The sequence below is a fragment of the Phyllostomus discolor genome, chromosome 2, assembly GCF_004126475.2.
Source record: "Phyllostomus discolor isolate MPI-MPIP mPhyDis1 chromosome 2, mPhyDis1.pri.v3, whole genome shotgun sequence".
Classification (NCBI taxonomy): domain Eukaryota; kingdom Metazoa; phylum Chordata; class Mammalia; order Chiroptera; family Phyllostomidae; genus Phyllostomus; species Phyllostomus discolor.
In genome coordinates, this window is record NC_040904.2 from 179,463,493 (window position 1) to 179,481,779 (window position 18,287).

The following is an 18,287-nucleotide window of genomic DNA, read 5'->3' on the forward strand; positions in this document are numbered from 1 at the left end:
CAAACTCAGCCAGTGGGCTCCAGTGGCTTATCATTTAGGAGATAAAGCTACACAGACACATGACTATAAAAGGGTATGGGTGAGAACAGTCTTATGAGGTACACACTGGGCACTAAAAAATAGTCAATTCAAACATGGGAAGGTTGATTTTGAAAGGTTTTATATCCAGTTTCCTTGAGTAACAAATGTGGTTAGTTTAAGCTAGTGGAGGTAAAGTGGGCGATGGGGGCTGGTTGTGCATGAGAGACAGCAGAGAGGATATTGCCCAAGGAAAGACAGGTCAGTGAGAGGGCAGAGATCCAAGAACAGGGCCTTCTCAGCGATGTATGCCCCTGGTCCCACCCTGAGTCTCTTCAAGTCAGGCTCCTCACTTTACCCGCCTCGCTGAGCACATCTTTCCATTTGACCAGCTCCTCCGCCTTCACTTGCTGTCTGACTTCACCAAGACTTTGAGGCCCTTTACTGCACCTCTTCTAAGATGTGCATTCACTTCCTTCCAGATCCAGCATCTACCCCTCCTTCCCAAATTGCAGCATATCCCCCGCATCTAGTTGCATTCACAATGCCTTGCTCTCTTCTTCTCCTAGATCTTTTAATTATATTCACCAAAATCCCCAACAGGACACTCTTGGCCAACACACAAAACATAGGACTTACCTTCTCCACCCCCTGGAGAATTTTCCTCCACTGCCAGGGGACCTTGTCCTTAATGCCTCTGCTCTAGGGTTACTATGAAGCCAAGTCTGATCCCTCCAGGTAAAGCTGACCATGCCTTTCCTTAAACTGCCCCCAGCCCCCACTCTGCCAGCCTCACACCATGGTTTGGACTTTTTGGACCTCTCTACGTGACTAATGCACCTATCCTGGGCTCTGGCCTCTTGAGGGCAAGCGCCAGGCCTTAGTTCTGCAGGATCCTAACACAGTATCTGGTACAGACTGGTCTCTCCACCTCTATGGGCCCAGCAGTGTTAAGAGCAGGAACAGTGTCGGGTGTAAGGGGTGAGGGGTGAGTGACAGGAAGAAGAGAAAATGGCAATCTGTGTAAAGTCAAGTGAGGTGGTGATGAGACACGGAGAAACCTAGGACCAGGGGAATTTAGCGACTAATTTGAAAATGTCATTCAACAACTACAGATGGAGCCTTCGTGTTGCTTTAGACCACACACTGTGGCACGCCTAGAAGGAAGACAGTATCTTCCATCATGGCACATGCAGCCACAGTTTTGTTGCCATTTTAATTCCTTCTCTCGTAATTAAGTCAAGCTCTAAGAGAAACTCAACTAAAATGAATTGTTTTAAAAGACTGCCCACACTAAATAAGTAAACCCTGTACAGTTTTCAGTGTTGTAGAAACCTGCTTGACAAGTATGAACCTACCCCTGTGATTCAAGCACTTGTACTTTACAAGCCCTTACAATAAATATTCTTTGCAAAGAACTAAAATGCTAAATATTCTTTGGCATCATGCTTAGAATGTGAGTCCAAGTGTTTAAAAACAGGAGATATTTCAGAACTTTCTCGTTCATTATGGTGTCAAATACAGTATGAAGCTATCAGCTGTGTGCCAACTGTGAGCAGGTTCCCTGCTTTGTGTCACACACACCGGGCTGGGGCTGGGGCTGGGGGAGGCACACTACACATCAAGAGCACTGGAAATAGTCACAGAAAGATACTAGCTTTGCTGTAACCTCAAGCCTCTTGCAGAATTATTACACTTGCCAGGCACATGCTAATCTAATAAACCAATTAGCTTTGGGCATCCACTGTCTCAAGATTCAAAACTGAAATGATTCCTTCAAGTGAACTGCTCAACCTTGCAGCCTATAAAGCTCAGCTGCCTGAATTAGCAAGGTACTGCCTACATTCATATTCTAGAACCAATAACAATACCATAAGATATGCCAGAAACATAGTGTGAGAACTCATCAAGGAAACATAAGGAGTATTGAGCTCTGACCAAACACAGAAATGGAATAAGCTAATGTAAATTTTATAAATCACCCCATACCAAGCCTTACTTGGCAGGATCCCAATGAGAGAGAAAAAAAGTGATATGAGATCATACCACACCAGCGAAACAGAGGCAAACTATTTTTGCCAGACTTTAAGGACACAATGTGAAAATTCATGGCTAAGAGAAGGCACAGACCTAGGTCTACCTATCACAAAAATAGTGTCCAAAATCCTCTTACAAAACACTGAAAAGAAAAATAAAGCAAATTATAAATGAATTCTTAGAGTGCCTGGTAAGGTCTTCACCCCAATATCTAAAGAAGAGTTTTGTTTAGGTAGGATAGATAGTTAAGTGCTTCAAAAATAAACATCTTTTCATTATGAACTGCAATGCAAGTGGGAGACCTTACATTGCATGCAGGGTTCTCTTTAATTTCAAGATGGATGGGTGGGTTTTATATTGCATTTTGCCTAAAGTCAAGCTTGTCCTGCTACCCCCTAAGACCCCAACAGAGAACAACACTGCTTTCAAGGGTGAAATAAGATCTTCATCAGATAGCACTGAGTCACTGAGTGAGCCAGTCAGGAGCAGGGTAGGTATAAAAGCCTTAGGATAAATTCCCAAAAGGATTAGAAGCCCAGATCAAGAAAGCTCCCACTAAACAATTTCTGTTTACCCCCCTACCTTTCAAAAGAATTCCATGGTTTTGATGCCCATTCGATTTCAATCTAATCAGCCTCATAAAGAACTACTTCTGAGGCACTTTGAAATGAGAAGGCAAACATCAAATATCTGTTCAGATTATGACTGTTGTATGAAAATTCATCTCATTATTGTTGAATTCTCCAGTGTAGAAGGAAATAAGAATGGCAATTTGTTTTTCCTCATCTGCATCTATAAAGATTATTTTAAGTGCAAACCCCCAAAACGAAGCGTTCATGCTTGTGCACACTCTCTCCGCTCTCCGCACTTCCCTCTCTCTCTCAGCTCTCCTGTACACACACTAGCAAAGTAAGAGGAGACACTCTGCACATTATAAATGTTAACATATGTTTAGACAGCTGTTCTCAGTTTCAGTCTCATCAACTCCTCTGCTACCTGTCTTTGGGGCCTAAATATTTTTTCCAAACAGGGATGAGGATGAAAAGGAGAATTTTTCTCCAGTAAAGGGACTTCAAAAATTCTGTGAGCACCCTATTGCAAACCACCAACATACCTGTTACACGTATGCATCAAAAGTGAATTCTAAAACTACCAGGTGAATGACTGGCAGGTAGGGAACAAGGCATGCATATATGGTCTCCAAGAATTATCCCACGAATTATTTGTCAGTTATCAAGATTAGGGGCCTTTGCAATGGAGAGGTCCAGCGAACACCAACCTAACCAAGGGATTAAAGTCAGCCTGCCTAACATCAGATCCAGCACCTCCTGAAGAGAAGCAGTGTATTCTCGCTAGCAATGTTTAACCTGAATCTGATCATTAGGAAACCAAGTGAGAAGAACCCAGACGGAAAGGCATGCTTCCAGACAACTGCCTTAGACTTTTCAAACACGTTAATGTCGTGAAATACCAAATAGGGAAAAACAAGAAAGGCAGGAAGATGAGACCATTCATAAAGGAGGCTAAAGAGGCATGATAACCAAAGGCTATTTATAATCCTTGACTGAATCCTTGATCAAATCTACAAAACTATGATAAAAGGTACTTTTTAACGATTGTAAAGATATAAAGATGGACTGTATATAAGATACTTTCAAATGGTCCAGGAAAAAAATATAAAATAGAAATGAGAAAGCAAAGATGAGAAAGCTATTAAGAAAAACTCCATTAAGTAGGAAACCCAGACCTCTACTATTAAAGTACTATATTTGCTAGACTTGTGGGATAGAAATATCTTTAAAATTTACATATTTAAAGCATGAACATTTTTACTCTAAATAAAACTTAGGTATTAATGTGCTTTCTCAAGCAATGTAAGATGAGCAATTCCTTAATCTGCATTCATTCGTTTATCCGGGCACCCGTCTTTGGGTTCACCACTGGCTGCAAGGCATTTTCAGCCTCGTGGGTCAATACATGCTCGCCCCGTAAGTCCCTCTCACGGTAAAAAGACAACTTGGTCCATTTGAAAGCAGATTAGCATCTGGACATTTTTCAAAAACATTTCAGGTTTCAGCAGTTTACTTAGCTTTTGTTGACATTTAAAAGAATAATGTTTTCCCAGTGGAAAGCTAGGCTCTCTGCCCTCAACTAATCACAAATTTCAAGGCCTTGATATCTCATGTTTACCTTCAAAAGAACTTCTTGGACATTTTTTCTGTTTCTCACAATCAGGAAGAGTTTGCTACTTATAATAGCAATTCCTGCAAGTTATTGTGACATTTCCTTTTATTTTGAGCAGCGCCAGATTGCGCTGCTTCTTCCAGCCTAAGTGTAAAGTCATTACACAGTGCACTGAACTCACTGGGGGAAAAGAGAATGATGCCAGTCTTATCATCCTTTTTTGGTGCATACCTCTTGGATGGTTAAAGATATAGATTTAGATTTTTTTCTTAAGCAAATGCCCACATTCATATATACCAAACAGTTTGCAAACAATTCAGAAAGTTCAGAGTTTCCGTGAACCCCCTCATCACTCCTAGGCTCAAAACCCAAGTTCTTATACAAGACTTCCTGCCTTCAAATCACAGATCCCTACTGATTTGCTGCAGATGTTTGAAAAGTTACTTAACCTCTCTAGACTTTCCATTTGATCTATAAAACGTTACACCAGTAGGACTAACCTCTAAGTGTTATGATGAGGACTTAGTAAAAGTGCCTGACACATAGTACGTGCTTACAAATTTTTTGCTGCTGCTAGTTGCTGTCATGTACTTCCTTTGTTTTAAAAATCTGCCAGGACTCGTAATGACTACAGAATTAAGTCCAAGGAAACTACCATTAAATCCTCTGTGATAGGAGCCTGACATACTTTTCCAGTCTTATTTAACAATGCTCCTCCCCGGACCCTCGAACTTCTTGCAGTATCAGTCTCCTGCTGTTGCTCCCCATGCGTTCCAGCTTCAGTGCCTGTTTATATGGTTCCCTCTCCTTGGAACTACTCTAACCATGTTACTCCTTCATTTTTGCCCTGCTACCTAGCTACCCCCAAATGACCCTTCAAGGCCCAGGTTTAATTCAAGCTCTTCTGCAAAACTGCGCAGGCTGGGAACAATCTCACCTTCCTTTATTCTACCCTAGCACTACCTGCAGCAAGTGCATATTTCATCCTGTTTTTAAAAAAGTGCTTCCATATCTTCCTCTCCCACCAGACAAAAGCCCCTGTGTTCTGGTTATCTTTTCATGCTCCAAAGCCCTTGGCCCAGTTTCTTGTACATAGAAGCTCCATGATAAACATTTGCTGAAACAAATGGTTAATCTGCAGGAAATAATTAAATAGATAGTATCTGAAATTGAATGTCATTTCCTCTCATATAAAATTTAACTAGCTTCTATCTTAATTAAGTCTAGTCCCTAGATGTTTATATTGGGGGCAGGGGAACCTAGCGATTTGCAACCTTTTTTATCTCTGGTACACAAAAACAAGTTACTGAAACTGGGTGGCACACCAAAAAATATATATTTTTTGCCGATCTGACAAAAAATAGGTATAATTATGATTCATACACAGCCATCAGCCATTATTTTGGCTATTGTCATTTTTTTATTTGAAAATCTCAGGGACAGAGGTCAGCGCGCCTGCCTAAACAGTCAGGTATTGCATGTTTGATAAATTCTTACCGCACACTGGTTGAAAATCACTGGTATAGATGTTTCCTGAGTGGAAAAGCTCAGTTTTCTACAATAGACAAAGCTAATTAATGAAAGAATGGCCACATCTTTCTATTTGTCTGTACTCAGAAAATTATATTCTACCCTTTTTTTTAATTTAAAATAATTTCTTAAAGCTTCACATTTCCAAACCCTCCAGATAATGTTTAGGTTGATTCACTGGTTAAATATATTTACCGAATAGGAACATGCCAGAGGCTGGGCACAAAAGTGAGAGAATAATAGAGCCTTCCCTCGAAGAGCTCATACCTGTCGGGGAGAGGGCCTCTCACAGAACAGACACAGCACGGAAGCTGAGACACAACTGGAAGAAGGAGCTGGTAACACTGGCAAAGGCCCCACATCCTGAAAGGCATGCTTGGGAAAGAGTGTGGAAAGTTCAGTATAGCTTGAGCAGAGGGTGTACTTCCGTGCCATGGTAAGAGACAGAAGTCTGAAGTGCAGACACAGAACCAGATCAGTAAGGTGTTTTGATCTGTATCTTATGGGGAGAATGGAGCTTTTGAAGCAAGAGATTGAGATGATCAAATCCACGTTCTAGAGAGACGTTTCTAATAACAGCGGCATGGGAATAGGGCCGAAGTGGAAAGAAGTTGATAGCAGAAATATCAGACAAAGAACAAACTTTAAGCCAGGCTCCAAGGCAAGATGGAAGAATTAAATACTGTTGTAGCCCTTAAGTTGTTTTCTCAGTATGGTTGGTGCTCCCTTTTCAGACCCAGCTATGATACCCACCCCCATGCTACACCACCTTTAATACACTACTATTTTTGACCATTAGTAACCACTGACATAAACACTGGACAGAAAATTACCTAAGCTGAAAAGATGCATCAGCCTCCTAAGATGCCCTTTAAGGCATCATGAGCAGGTTTCTCCTTGCTCTTTCTTTCATTCACTAATTTAGTGCTCACTCGCTCGCTGAGGTCCCCCTATGCACTGGCCATTGTCACCCTTCATACCAAGGACATGCAGATACACAAGGCATTGCTCCTGTTCTCTGGATGTTCAAAGCCTGGCAGAGTATAAACTGTCATCTGTTCAACAACAGGATTTACTAAATGGGCAAGTTCTCCTTGAGAGTCTTCACTTTACATGAGGTTGTTTAAAAACGTGTTCTGAATATCGGTCACACTGCCAATCTTAACTCATTTTTACCTCAAATAATGAGTCTGCTACATGAACTATAGAGTTGAGCTGGGCGGGATGGGGGGGGGGGATTCCTGTCACAATAATTGGTATCATTTTATATTACATAGTAGATACTTATGAACATGCCCACTCACTAAAATTTATTCATAACCCTGACATCAATACTAGTAGTGCTTTTGTGGCCATTCATAGACATACACAGGGCAGCAAAAAATGTGAGTTGGCCATGATCATGGTCCCAGCTGAAGTCAAGTAACGAGAGCTCTGCCTTCTTGTTTCAGTTCAATTTTCATACTATAAACAAATGTCCTCGTTTTTCACATTTTTGGGCTTTTTGTTGGTGATTCCAATGTTTAAAATGGCCCCTAAGCATATGGCTGCAGTGCTGTCTAGTGTTCCTAAGTGCACGACAGCTGTGAGGTGCCTTACAGAGAAATGCAAGTATTACATAGGCCTTGTGGAGGCATGAATTATAGTATCAGTTCACTGTCCATGAATCAACAATATTAAATTTATTGTGACTTTAAACAAAAACAAGGTTATGTATTAATTGATTGAGAAAATGCCGTGGCAGAGGCTCAAGGATCTTAAGCCTGTGTATGCCCTAGGATATACTGAAACAATGGTTCAGTATTCGCTAAGTCAGTACTCATGGAGACTTGATAGAAATGATAGCAAGAATCGACTGTACAATATCAGGTAAAGAGAGCAAGGAATCAGCCACAAGACGCTGAGTTTTCTTTCCACCTCTATCTTCTGAGGATTCAGGAGGGCCGCAAAGTGAGGAAACAGGAGTCACATTCTGATCCTGCAACACTGCTGTAGATTCGGTACTTTCTGTGCCTCTGGAGCCACTCAGACACAGTTTTACAAAGTGCTTGCGGCTCTGCCCGTGGACAGGGGAGGAAAGGGAAGGGGTCAGCAGGCACGGGGTGCTGTGGGTCAATGTACACAGGTCCTTTTGGGTGCTGCTGTTTTCTCTGCAAGCCCTAGGCTTGAAGGCTTGTAACTTCTTGAGGGCCGTTTACTTCCTGCCTGACACTCGGTTAATGTCCCCCAACAACACAAGAAGTCCAATCTGGTGCCGGGGGTGTTTGTTCTGTGGCGAACCTCAGGGAAGACCTATTTAGACCATGCAGCCAAAAAGCCAACTTTTCTCAGCAAATAATCCACTCTTTAATTTCTAAAACTGTATAAACAATGACATGATTTAAATCCCACCAAACCATCCAAAACTTTTGGGAATGCCTCAGGAAACATGTTTCCCTTTGCAGAAGCTAACCTCCCCAAGCAGGAAACACCTTCCGACATCAGTGTGTTTATTGAGAGCCGGCTTCCTCGCTCCAGGAATTCCACGCATAGAACCAGAAGCATCAATGGAGAGTCCCATCCTGTCTTCTTTACCGTCTCCCAAAGTTGAGATTGTGTTTATTATTTGTTGAACAAAACAGTCATCCAATTACAGATTTATTGAAAAGCTCCCAAGCATGATGAGAGGCCAAGGCAAGGAGGAGGAATAGCTAATCAAGAAAAGCTGGATCCAAAATAAATATAGTACAAAATCTTAGAATAGCCCAGAAAGACAGCTGATGACCTTTCTTCTAAAATCTCTTAATATCACCGTGCCAAGTGGCCTATGCATATAAAGCCAAGCACATAATTACTGGCATGAAGGTAAAGGAATAAAGTAAAAACATACAAATAAGAAAAACTGATAATACAATAACTTGTGTTTTGAAATACGAACTGAAACACAGAAGACACATGCAGTTATTGCACTATACTTAGGAGTCAGTCCTCAGCAAGGGATTACCTCTCAGTTCAAGGACAGAGTAGTCACAGGAAGCTGCCAAGGCTATTTCAAGCTCTGAAAACTACCACAATTTCTAAGGAGGCAGCATATTATTGTTGTTGTTGTTGTTTTTCCTAAAGACTTCATCCTGCTACAATGGCTCTAAATTGCCACACCCTTCATTTAGGTGTCCTCTTGGTTGAACCAGCTCTGGGCTGTGATTTGAGAAGGAGAGGACAGCATTATGGTACACAAGGAACACGGAGCACGCCCTGGGGACCCAGCCTCACTTCTTTGATTATGATGCGTGAGCCTTGAGCAACTGCTAAATGATGATTTTAAGAACTACTGCCTGGCTGGCGTAGCTCAGTGGATTGAGCGCGGGCTGCGAACCAAAGTGTCGCAGGTTTGATTCCCAGTCAGGGTACATGCCTGGGTTGCAGGCCATGACTCCCAGCAACCGCACATTGATGTTTCTCTCTCTCTCTCCCTCCCTTCCCTCTCTAAAAATAAATAAATAAAATCTTAAAAAAAAAAAAGAACTACTGAAATCCCTTCTCCCACTTCTTCATTCCTAAAGCATTTAGACAGCCTTAGCTAATTGACATTCCGGCGCCAGAACCCTGGTTCCCCCAAAATATCATAATATTAAACCACAGATCGACTAAGTAAGAGTCAAAATTCCCTTAAACCTTCTCCCTCCTTAAAAAATTTCTGAGACTACATAACTAAGTACCACCAGAGATGCTAACGCCTCCTAATTAAACATATAAATCCATGCCAACTTGAGAGGCAAATACACCACCTGTTCAGTATAGAGCTGGTGTGTGCTCACACCCACACACAAACACCCCCCACGATTTGATTATTTATTTGCTACACGTGTCTTTCTCTCTGTCTGCAGTTACAAGTTTGCAAATCTGTAGAAAGAAGAAAAATAAACCAAAGTCGCTGGCTGCCAATTTCCTGAGAGGTGAGAAGAGAGACTGTTGGCTTCTGCAGGCGTCAGACTCCATCCAGACCTTCACGCACAAAAGAAATGTACGCTTGAAGGAACAGCCCGAAAAGCAAAACTACATCTCCTTTCCGTTGTGAAGGTGATCTTAGATATTTGGCTCTAGGAGAGGGAGAGATGGCCAAAGGGGAAAACATGAAAAAGAAAATCTTGTGTAAGTTTCACAATGAAAAGAAATTCACTAATGTATTGTGTCAAGTTATAATGAACCAGTGAAACCACCAACGTGACACAGAAGTCCAAGTAAGACAGTCACGCCCAGATGACAGTATTCAGTATTTTTAATTCAGTGTTTTTAGAATGTTTAGTATAAGCTGCCTAGAACAATGTTTGATGCACAAAAGACAGTCAAGAGTAGAAAACTTTAACACCCCCCTGGAATAACTGAACTGATGAAAGTTTCTAGAAGGGTAAGGAGGAAAGGGCACAAGCTGGAGCTTTTCTTTGACATTTTCTATGACATTTTCTCAGCAGCTATGAGTCGCCAACTTAGAAACCACTACACGACCAGCTGAAGGGATATGTAGGCACGCCTGAGCAATGACCAGCGCAATCCTGTGGCCTTCTGTGGCCTCACAAAGAGAAGCCATGTAAGATGTCCCACCTCACTCCTGTACCTGCGTCTGTTCAGCCACAGAAGCAGGAGAGCCAGACCGCTCCTGCCTCCATCACCTGTGATCTCAAGAACCATGAGCGCCATGGAGAAATGTGGGTGTTGCCCACACTCTGAGAGAAATGATGTTTTTTTTTCTCTTTGCATGTTGCCAGAACATCTGAATAACTGCAACTACAAATATTCCAAAGTTTTTAGTTTCCTCTAATTTTTTCCTATACATATCAGCTTCATGCCGATACTCCTGGGCATAATATAGAGGTCAGATTTTAAAACTTATTACTAAGTGATAACACTACTTAGTATTTACTCTTATTTATTAACTCAATTTAATCTAATATTTAATTTCAGTGCTAATTTTTTTAGAGATTTTTAACATTTATTTTTAGAGAGAAGGGAAGGGAGGGAAAAAGAGAGGGAAAGAAACATCAATGTGAGTGGGAAACATCGATCAGTTGCCTTTCATATGGGCCTGAGCAGGGGACTGAACACACAACCCAGGCATGGGCCCTGACCGGCCCTGATCGAACCAGTGACGTTTCGCTTTCTGGGACAATGCCCAACCAACTGACCCACACCGGTCAGGGCTCAATGCTAAATTTAAAATATGCTTTGTAATAAATATTTCCTTCAACATCTGGAATGATAAAACAGACTCAAATTTTATTTGGGACACTGCCAACTGTGTAACTGCAAGGTGGGAACTGAGAATTTAAATAGAGATAAGGCCAGATACAGCTTTCACAACCCAGCTGTGCCATACTCATATACTTATACATAATGTCTTGCATATTCATGTAGTTTATACATAAACATATACACCCTTTAATGAACACAGCAAGTGCATCAGAGATGGATAAAGTAAATGTCAGTGTGAAAATGAATTATAGGTACTCACATAGCCTTACATCGGTCACAACAGTCTGCTCATTTGTTTCTGTTTTTTTTCTGCTGTGGACATTAACTACTTTGTGAATTTAGGACATATCTTAATCAGAAGTACCAAAACCTGCTGTCACAAGAAATTCTGAGAGAAAAACCTGTGAAACAATCTAGCATTTAGAAAAACACAAATATATGCAAAACTCAGTATTCTATTTAGAGCACTCACAGAACTCCCCTTTGCACCCAAGTCCCAATCGAAGCTAACTTCCTGCGTTCACGTAGCAGGAAACTGATGCCCAGGATAAGCAATATACCTGAAGTTCCACAGCTAATTAGTAGAGAAGTCAGAGCTAGAATTTCAGAGTCTTGGGTCAAATGTTCTCTTTGACTCACGTCACTCGCACAGTTTACCTTTTAGATTGCCAGGTTATTCATTTATTAGTTCCTAATCTCTTCGAGAGCAAAATCAAGCTCAATCTACACCATACGCCCTAACAGCTAACTCAGAATTCGCTAACAGTTGGAAAGATGTTGCTGACCACAGCCAATTGGAATGTCCACCCTATGTAAGGGCTGTGGTCTGTAGGAAATCGCCCACGGAGCCTCTCACCGGAGTTCCCTGGGAAATAAGGACACTGGTTTGCAAAATGCTTGGTCATTTTCCTCTGTTCAAAATGACCCAACTTTCCCATGAATCTCGGCTCCACTGGCCTCTCCTTCAACTAACCGAGTAAAGCAGTTCCAAGAGCCCAGAGTGTCTTCACTGACTCATTCTGGGGAGGACACACCAGGGATACAAGGACAATTACTTCCTTCATCTTTGCTCTGAGTTTCAGCTGAAGGTGAGGCAGTAGGAAAATATTTTTGTTTGTGTTCAACATACTTATAAAAGAAACTAAGCTCATATATTTTAAGACCTGATTTGAAAACTCCTATAAAGCATCAGAGACAAACAAGTTATAACAAACAGTAGTAAGATCAGAAAAATAAGAATAATGGCTATTTTTAGTGCTATTGCCTTGCACCCAAAAGCCACTGCTGACAGAACTGCAGTAAATTGTCACTGCAAACCTATAAGGCGGGCGTGTTAAAATCCTCATTTTACAAATGAGGAAGCTGACCCAGAGGCATCACGGGAGAAGGTGGTGGTGAGCAGTAATCTGCATGCAGAACAGTCTCACAGCAAAGCCCACACGCTTGCATCCCGTATTTGTGTAAAAAACACATTTTTCCTAGGTTAGCAATTTTATTAAGTTCATTCTTGGCTTCAAGATTCATACTTTGGGTACTGATTTTACAAAGCTCCTTTCCAACAAAAGTTAAACTTTAGTAAGTTTGTTTAGAAAATGCTGTGAGAGCTCCTTCTGAGAGCCAGCCTGCCTGCTTGAATCTGTTTTTATTTCTCTGTTCATTTTCTTACACTCGTCAGGTCTCACAAGCTGATTCCTCCTCTGGGTTGTCACTTTGCCAGGCTCTTGCTCTGACTGGTGAAATATCCTCCTCATTTCTAGGGGAGCCCAGGCACCTCTTTCTTCTGAGCCTATTTTCTCTTCCTCTCTGTAATTCCTTTTTATGCCCGAAGCTCCTCTCTGCCAGGGCAGCAAGCCTTACCATATCACATACATATCAGAGAGGGCTTCCACCTGGCCGAATGCCCAGCATGACCTGTGAGAACATCCTCCTCTCTCCCCTACATGCTTAGGACACTGAAACAGACAAATCACCTGGCTACTACCTACAACCAATTTGTCTGCTTTCACAGATGTCTACTTTGGCATTGCTCCCCGGAGCTGCACAATCTAAATTTCCGACAGGTTCCTAAACAAACAAAATACAATCACCACCAAAACATATGCACAAAAAATTCAATGGAGCACTATTTCTAATACATCCAAACTGGAAAACTACCTAAATATCCATCAACTGTAAAAGCAATGGATAACTGAATCCCCATGATAGCAAGGAAAATGAAAAAAAAAACATATATGCAATATCCTAGATGAGTTCCACAAACATAATGAGGAAATTAAGCCAGACACAGAAGAATGTATACTGTGTTGTATGTACATAAACTTTAAAAATAGGCGGAACTAATCAATCAGTGAGGCATCAGAAATGAGGAAAGAGGTTACTCCTGGGAGTGTCAGGAGAGGAGGGCTCTGGGTGCTGGTGATTTTCTGCCAGGCCCAGTGCTGTGACACAGGTGTGTCTGTCCGCTTCATCACAGTCTTTCCATCAAGCCTTCCACTCATGATCTGTGCTCCTTCCTCCAGGTATGAGATACTTCAATAAACAGCTCACTGAAAGAGACCCTGGAGAACATCTGGTCTGTCCTTCTTGGCTGACAGAAGAGTATGTAACTGTTTCCCATGGAGGTTTAATGTCTCAAGGACACAGGACATCAAGGAAAAGCTGGTACTGAACGTTAGATCTCTTAACTCCCCATTCAAGTACCAAAGCTACCTCTCAAAAGTGGGAAGATATTTCTCTAATTTCCTTCCTTGTTGTGACTACAGCTAAGGTTTAGAAAGATTAGGATCACCTTCTTATTAAGAATACAGACCAGAAGTTTCCAGTCTCCTACCGACAGATGCACCAGAAAAAGCTTAAAATTACTTAGGATACAGCAAATCAGAAAGTCAGATGGAGCTGTGCTCACACCCTGAGTTCTGCCACTTACTAGCTGTGTGACCATCAATCCACATGCTTCCTACCTCTCTCTGCATCTCAGTATCCTCATCTAGATCCCTAGAATATTAAACTTACTTCACAAGGTTGGAAGGAGGAGAACATAAGGTCATGAGCTCAGGGCAGTGCCTGGCAATGTGGCAGGCCCTCAAAAAGTAGTCATTGAATGAAAATTGAACTGAATTAGTCTGGTGTTTGTCACTTAGTACAGGCCCAGTAAATAAGTAAGTATTAGTATTACTGAGTAAGAGAAACAGGGAGAAAAGGTGTAAACAAGCTTATATGAAAACACCTTATTTTTCTGTAGGGTCATTAATGGGTCCACCAGCGATTCTCACAGGCTTAGCCAGGGCACTGAGGTGGTCTGAGTAACGAGCGATAGAGGACTTGAAGGGAGGGCGGTGCTTTTCACATGCTACCAGGTCTGTATGTTCCTTCTCAGGGTCTAAACATGATTTGCTCACTGACTGCCACAACATGCCTAAATTCTACAGCCACCTATGCTAGTCATATTAATTTTAGAATGAGGATTTTAAAGAGGAGGGAGGGTCATAAATTCTCATAGACATAATAAGTAGACTGACTTTACTACTGGGAAAAAATTTATACACCGAGTATACAGTAAGGCAATTGCAGGCTGTAAAGATGTCAGAAATGAATAATGGTGAAGAGTGATGTCACTTACATTAAAAAGGCAGGTTCAATATTGATTTTTCTCTTCAGCTCTTCAACTCTTGCACGCACTTTTTAGCAAACTCATCCATAAAGTTCTTCAATACTGAAAAGAAATAAGTAGTGAAGATATAAATTATAACTAATTTCAAATCACAGCACACCAGAAAAAAATATAATCTGTAGATGATAAGTTGTTGTATACGCAAAGAATGTCAAACTAGATAACACATGTTAGTAAAGTTTAAAAATGTGTTAAGGACCAATAGATTTAACTGACTGAACTCCCTCCCATTTCCTCCTTGGGTTGGTTCCTCCTCCCCACCCAGCACTCCCTCCCTCTCAGTCTCCCTTCCTACCTCAGTTACTGGACAACCTCAAAAGTCCTTGAAGCCTAAGTTTCTGCTGAAACCACCATGATTCATTTTTATAGCCCAAAGTCCCTGATCCATGTTTGTTACTCTATGAATGTTTGTTAAGTAAATAAAGCACCATTTTACAATATTTAGTTAAGATTTTAAAAATGAAGAAATTTATTATTTTCTTGTCCAACAAGAACAATAGGTAGACAATATGTAGAAATGTAATACATTGTTTTATAGACTTGTGTTTTGGATTGATTCCCTTATCTCTTTTAAACATATACACTTAGAAAAAAAGTCCCAATAATATATATGTGGACGTGTAGATTCCCACCATCACAGTAATAAAATGTATTTTAGTAGTAAAAGAATTATTTGGAAAGTGTAAGTTCCTTCTGAGGTGCTCACTCTTCAAACACCTCAGAGATATCTCCATCTAAAAATGAGAAAGCAAAGTATTTCCAAGTTAAATACTAGAAATACTACCTCACATGCCCTTTTCAAATGTATGTATATAGTCGGGGCCAGTCCCAGACAAAGCCATGAAGAAGGAGTGCAGCAGCTTCCTTCTCCTAGCTGCACCTTGGAAGAAGCAGTGACTCCAGATGTTTAATTAAGCAGGAAAAAAATAGGATCGGCTCCAAAGTTCCAACAATTTGATGGATATCCTTCCTGAGGACATTTTCATTTAAAAAAAAAAAAAACTCCTCCAGAAAGTAGGTGCTTAACACCAAAATAAAATAAATTACTGACAGTGGAATTCCAGGCATGAATGGAGAATAGAGATTGTGTTGAAGGAATTTCTCAACTCAGGTTCACATCTGTCCATTCGGCCTCCCCTAAAGCTGGCTTCATATATGACCTACGTACAGGGGTGTGCAAAAGTTGGTTTACAGCTATAATGCAAGTAATATAATAATTAATAAATAATATAATAAACTCTGCTTTGTGTACTTATAACTATAAACTTACTCTTGCCCACCCCTGCATATATACCAATCTAAGTAAGTTTAAGCAATTTATGATGCATACATAGTTAAGCCTGATTTTAAGATTAGTTTGTGCTCCAAAAGTAAAGTTTTATGAATCGTCAGTTTTCAAGGTCAGTGTCTAGGAACCCTCTCCTATAGGTGCTTCTGAGAATGGAGGCAGGAGTGAATGGATGTGTGGTAGTGGGCGGAGTGACTTCACTTTAATTGGTCTCTTTGATAATTTGATCTAAAACTTGCTTAGGGAAGAGGATACCTGAGCTGCTTATACAAGGGTTGAAACTAAATGGTGATTACATACACTGAAGCTAGTGAGGAAAAATCCCAATGAGTTTATAACATAGCTGATCTAGAATAGTAATGCCACCAAAATCCAACCACCATCACTAACATCCTTTATGGGAAAATGTGAGTTCTCGGTTGGGTCCCAGAACACAGGTCAGCCTGCGTCCAAGCAGGTGAGGGCCAGACCTTCTCTTCCTTCCTACCCAGTGCCTTTGTCTCCTGCCCTGGGACAAACAGCAAAAGGTAAGACACCTTTACTTCCATGAAGATTGAACCAACAGCGAGGGGATGAGAATAGGGTGGGGAGAACCTGTGGATACTCCCAAGGTGGGCAACTGGGGGCTCCAGCAGGGAGCAAGGCCCAGCTGGTTTCTGTGGGTCAGTCACTTCCCCAGCCCCTGCCCCAAACCCCATGAGCCTCCTTGCCAGCAGTTACATGTGCAAGGTTTAGATATTTCACATATATTCAGGCCTCGTAGAAATGAGGGAAGAGAAAGTCAGTGGCATTGTTTAAAGAGAAGAAAAAATATAGACCTATGAGTTCTGTGAGACCCAATTCAGAACAACATGCGAAGAAAGTATGGCCTGAATTTGCTCCAGAGGAATTCATTTACTAAGAGGCACTGGCATGGTCATCCCTGCCTCAGCACAAAGCTCCGATTATTTGACCCAACCAGGACTGAATACATAAAAACGTTTATAAACATAAGCCACTGGATTTTTTGAGTTTCCATCATGAGCCTTGTTTAAGTCAGTCAAAGATGTCCTTTGTTACACAGTTCTGATCAAATGCAAGAGACTTTAGTCATTTCCTCAGAGACAGACGTAAGCTGTAAATATGAACCAACCAACACAGCCAGCCACTCACAAAAAGGCTCACTGACAAATTTAATATAAAAACAAGAACACATTATTAAACTGAAAAATAACGCATTAAATAAAATTCAAACCCATGCAAACAACATTCTTAGCAGAAAAACCCATAGCATAATGACAAAGATAATTACGAATAGCTTTTTCTTTGACTCACAATCTTTTCTTATACAGAGTTTTCAAAAACAAAAACAAAAACAAAAAAAACAGTCTGTATTTGTGTTCACTTAATAAAAGCAAATGCTTAACATCCTGCCCAAACCTCAGATTGAAAATTCCAAGAAAATCCTCCAAATCATTAAATAAATGACTTTTGTATATCCCTTTGCAATGGATAACACATTTACTACTATTGCTTATTTTTTAAATCCCTTTGATATTCTAAAGCATGAGCATCACTGCTGAGAATAACATGTTAGACTTAGTCATTAGGAAGTGAAGTTGCTATTTATAATAATAATGCCATATTTCATAATTTAAAACTAAACTAAAACCCAAAATTTCTATTCAGGTATGACATAAGCCTCTAAAGCAGGAGTCTAAAGTAGGAGTGTAAATAAGGCCTGCCACTGTTCTGTAAATAAAGTTTTATTAACACAGCCATGCCCATTCACTCATGTATTGTCTATAGCTGCTTTTTCAATGACAGAGTTCGATAGTCTCAACAGAGACTGTAAGACTCCAAAAGTATAAAAAAACACTTACTATCTGATCTGACCCTTTAAGAAAATGTTTGCTGACCTCTGGTCTAGGAAACAGCCACGTTAGTGAACTAAATCATGAAACAAGAAACACTAATCCTGGCTTAGTCATCTTGCTAAATAACTACCTCAGTCATTTAATCTTTGGCTACTTTAATTTTCTCACTTACAATACAATAATAAATAATATTTACTGGGAACTTATGTACCAGGCAGTAATCTAAGGGCTTTACTTTTACTAAATTAACAACAAAGTCATTCATTTAGTTGTGGCTCAAATCCTGTGAGGAAAGTAAATGACTATCCCCATCTTACAGATGAGAGCACTGAGGCAGAGGCGTTAAATAACTTGCCCAAAGTCACACTGACATTAAGTCAAAAAACCAGGATCAGAACCCAGGCAACCAGGGTCCAGAGCTGGTATTATCCATCTCTGTGCTAGATTGATAATAACTTTAATTTTATACATTATT

General features: G+C 40.7%; 1 protein-coding gene across 9 annotated transcripts in view; it reads right to left on the reverse strand.

Moving 5' to 3' along the window:
- Nucleotides 1-18,287, reverse strand: part of PPFIBP1 (PPFIA binding protein 1) — a 159,456-nt gene that overhangs the window by 90,723 nt on the left and 50,446 nt on the right. For all 9 annotated transcript variants that reach the window (XM_036019218.1, XM_036019219.1, XM_036019223.1 and 6 more), the window contains one exon: nucleotides 14,618-14,710. The gene's annotated coding sequence lies outside the window, so the exon portion shown is untranslated. The remainder of the gene's footprint in view (nucleotides 1-14,617; nucleotides 14,711-18,287) is intronic.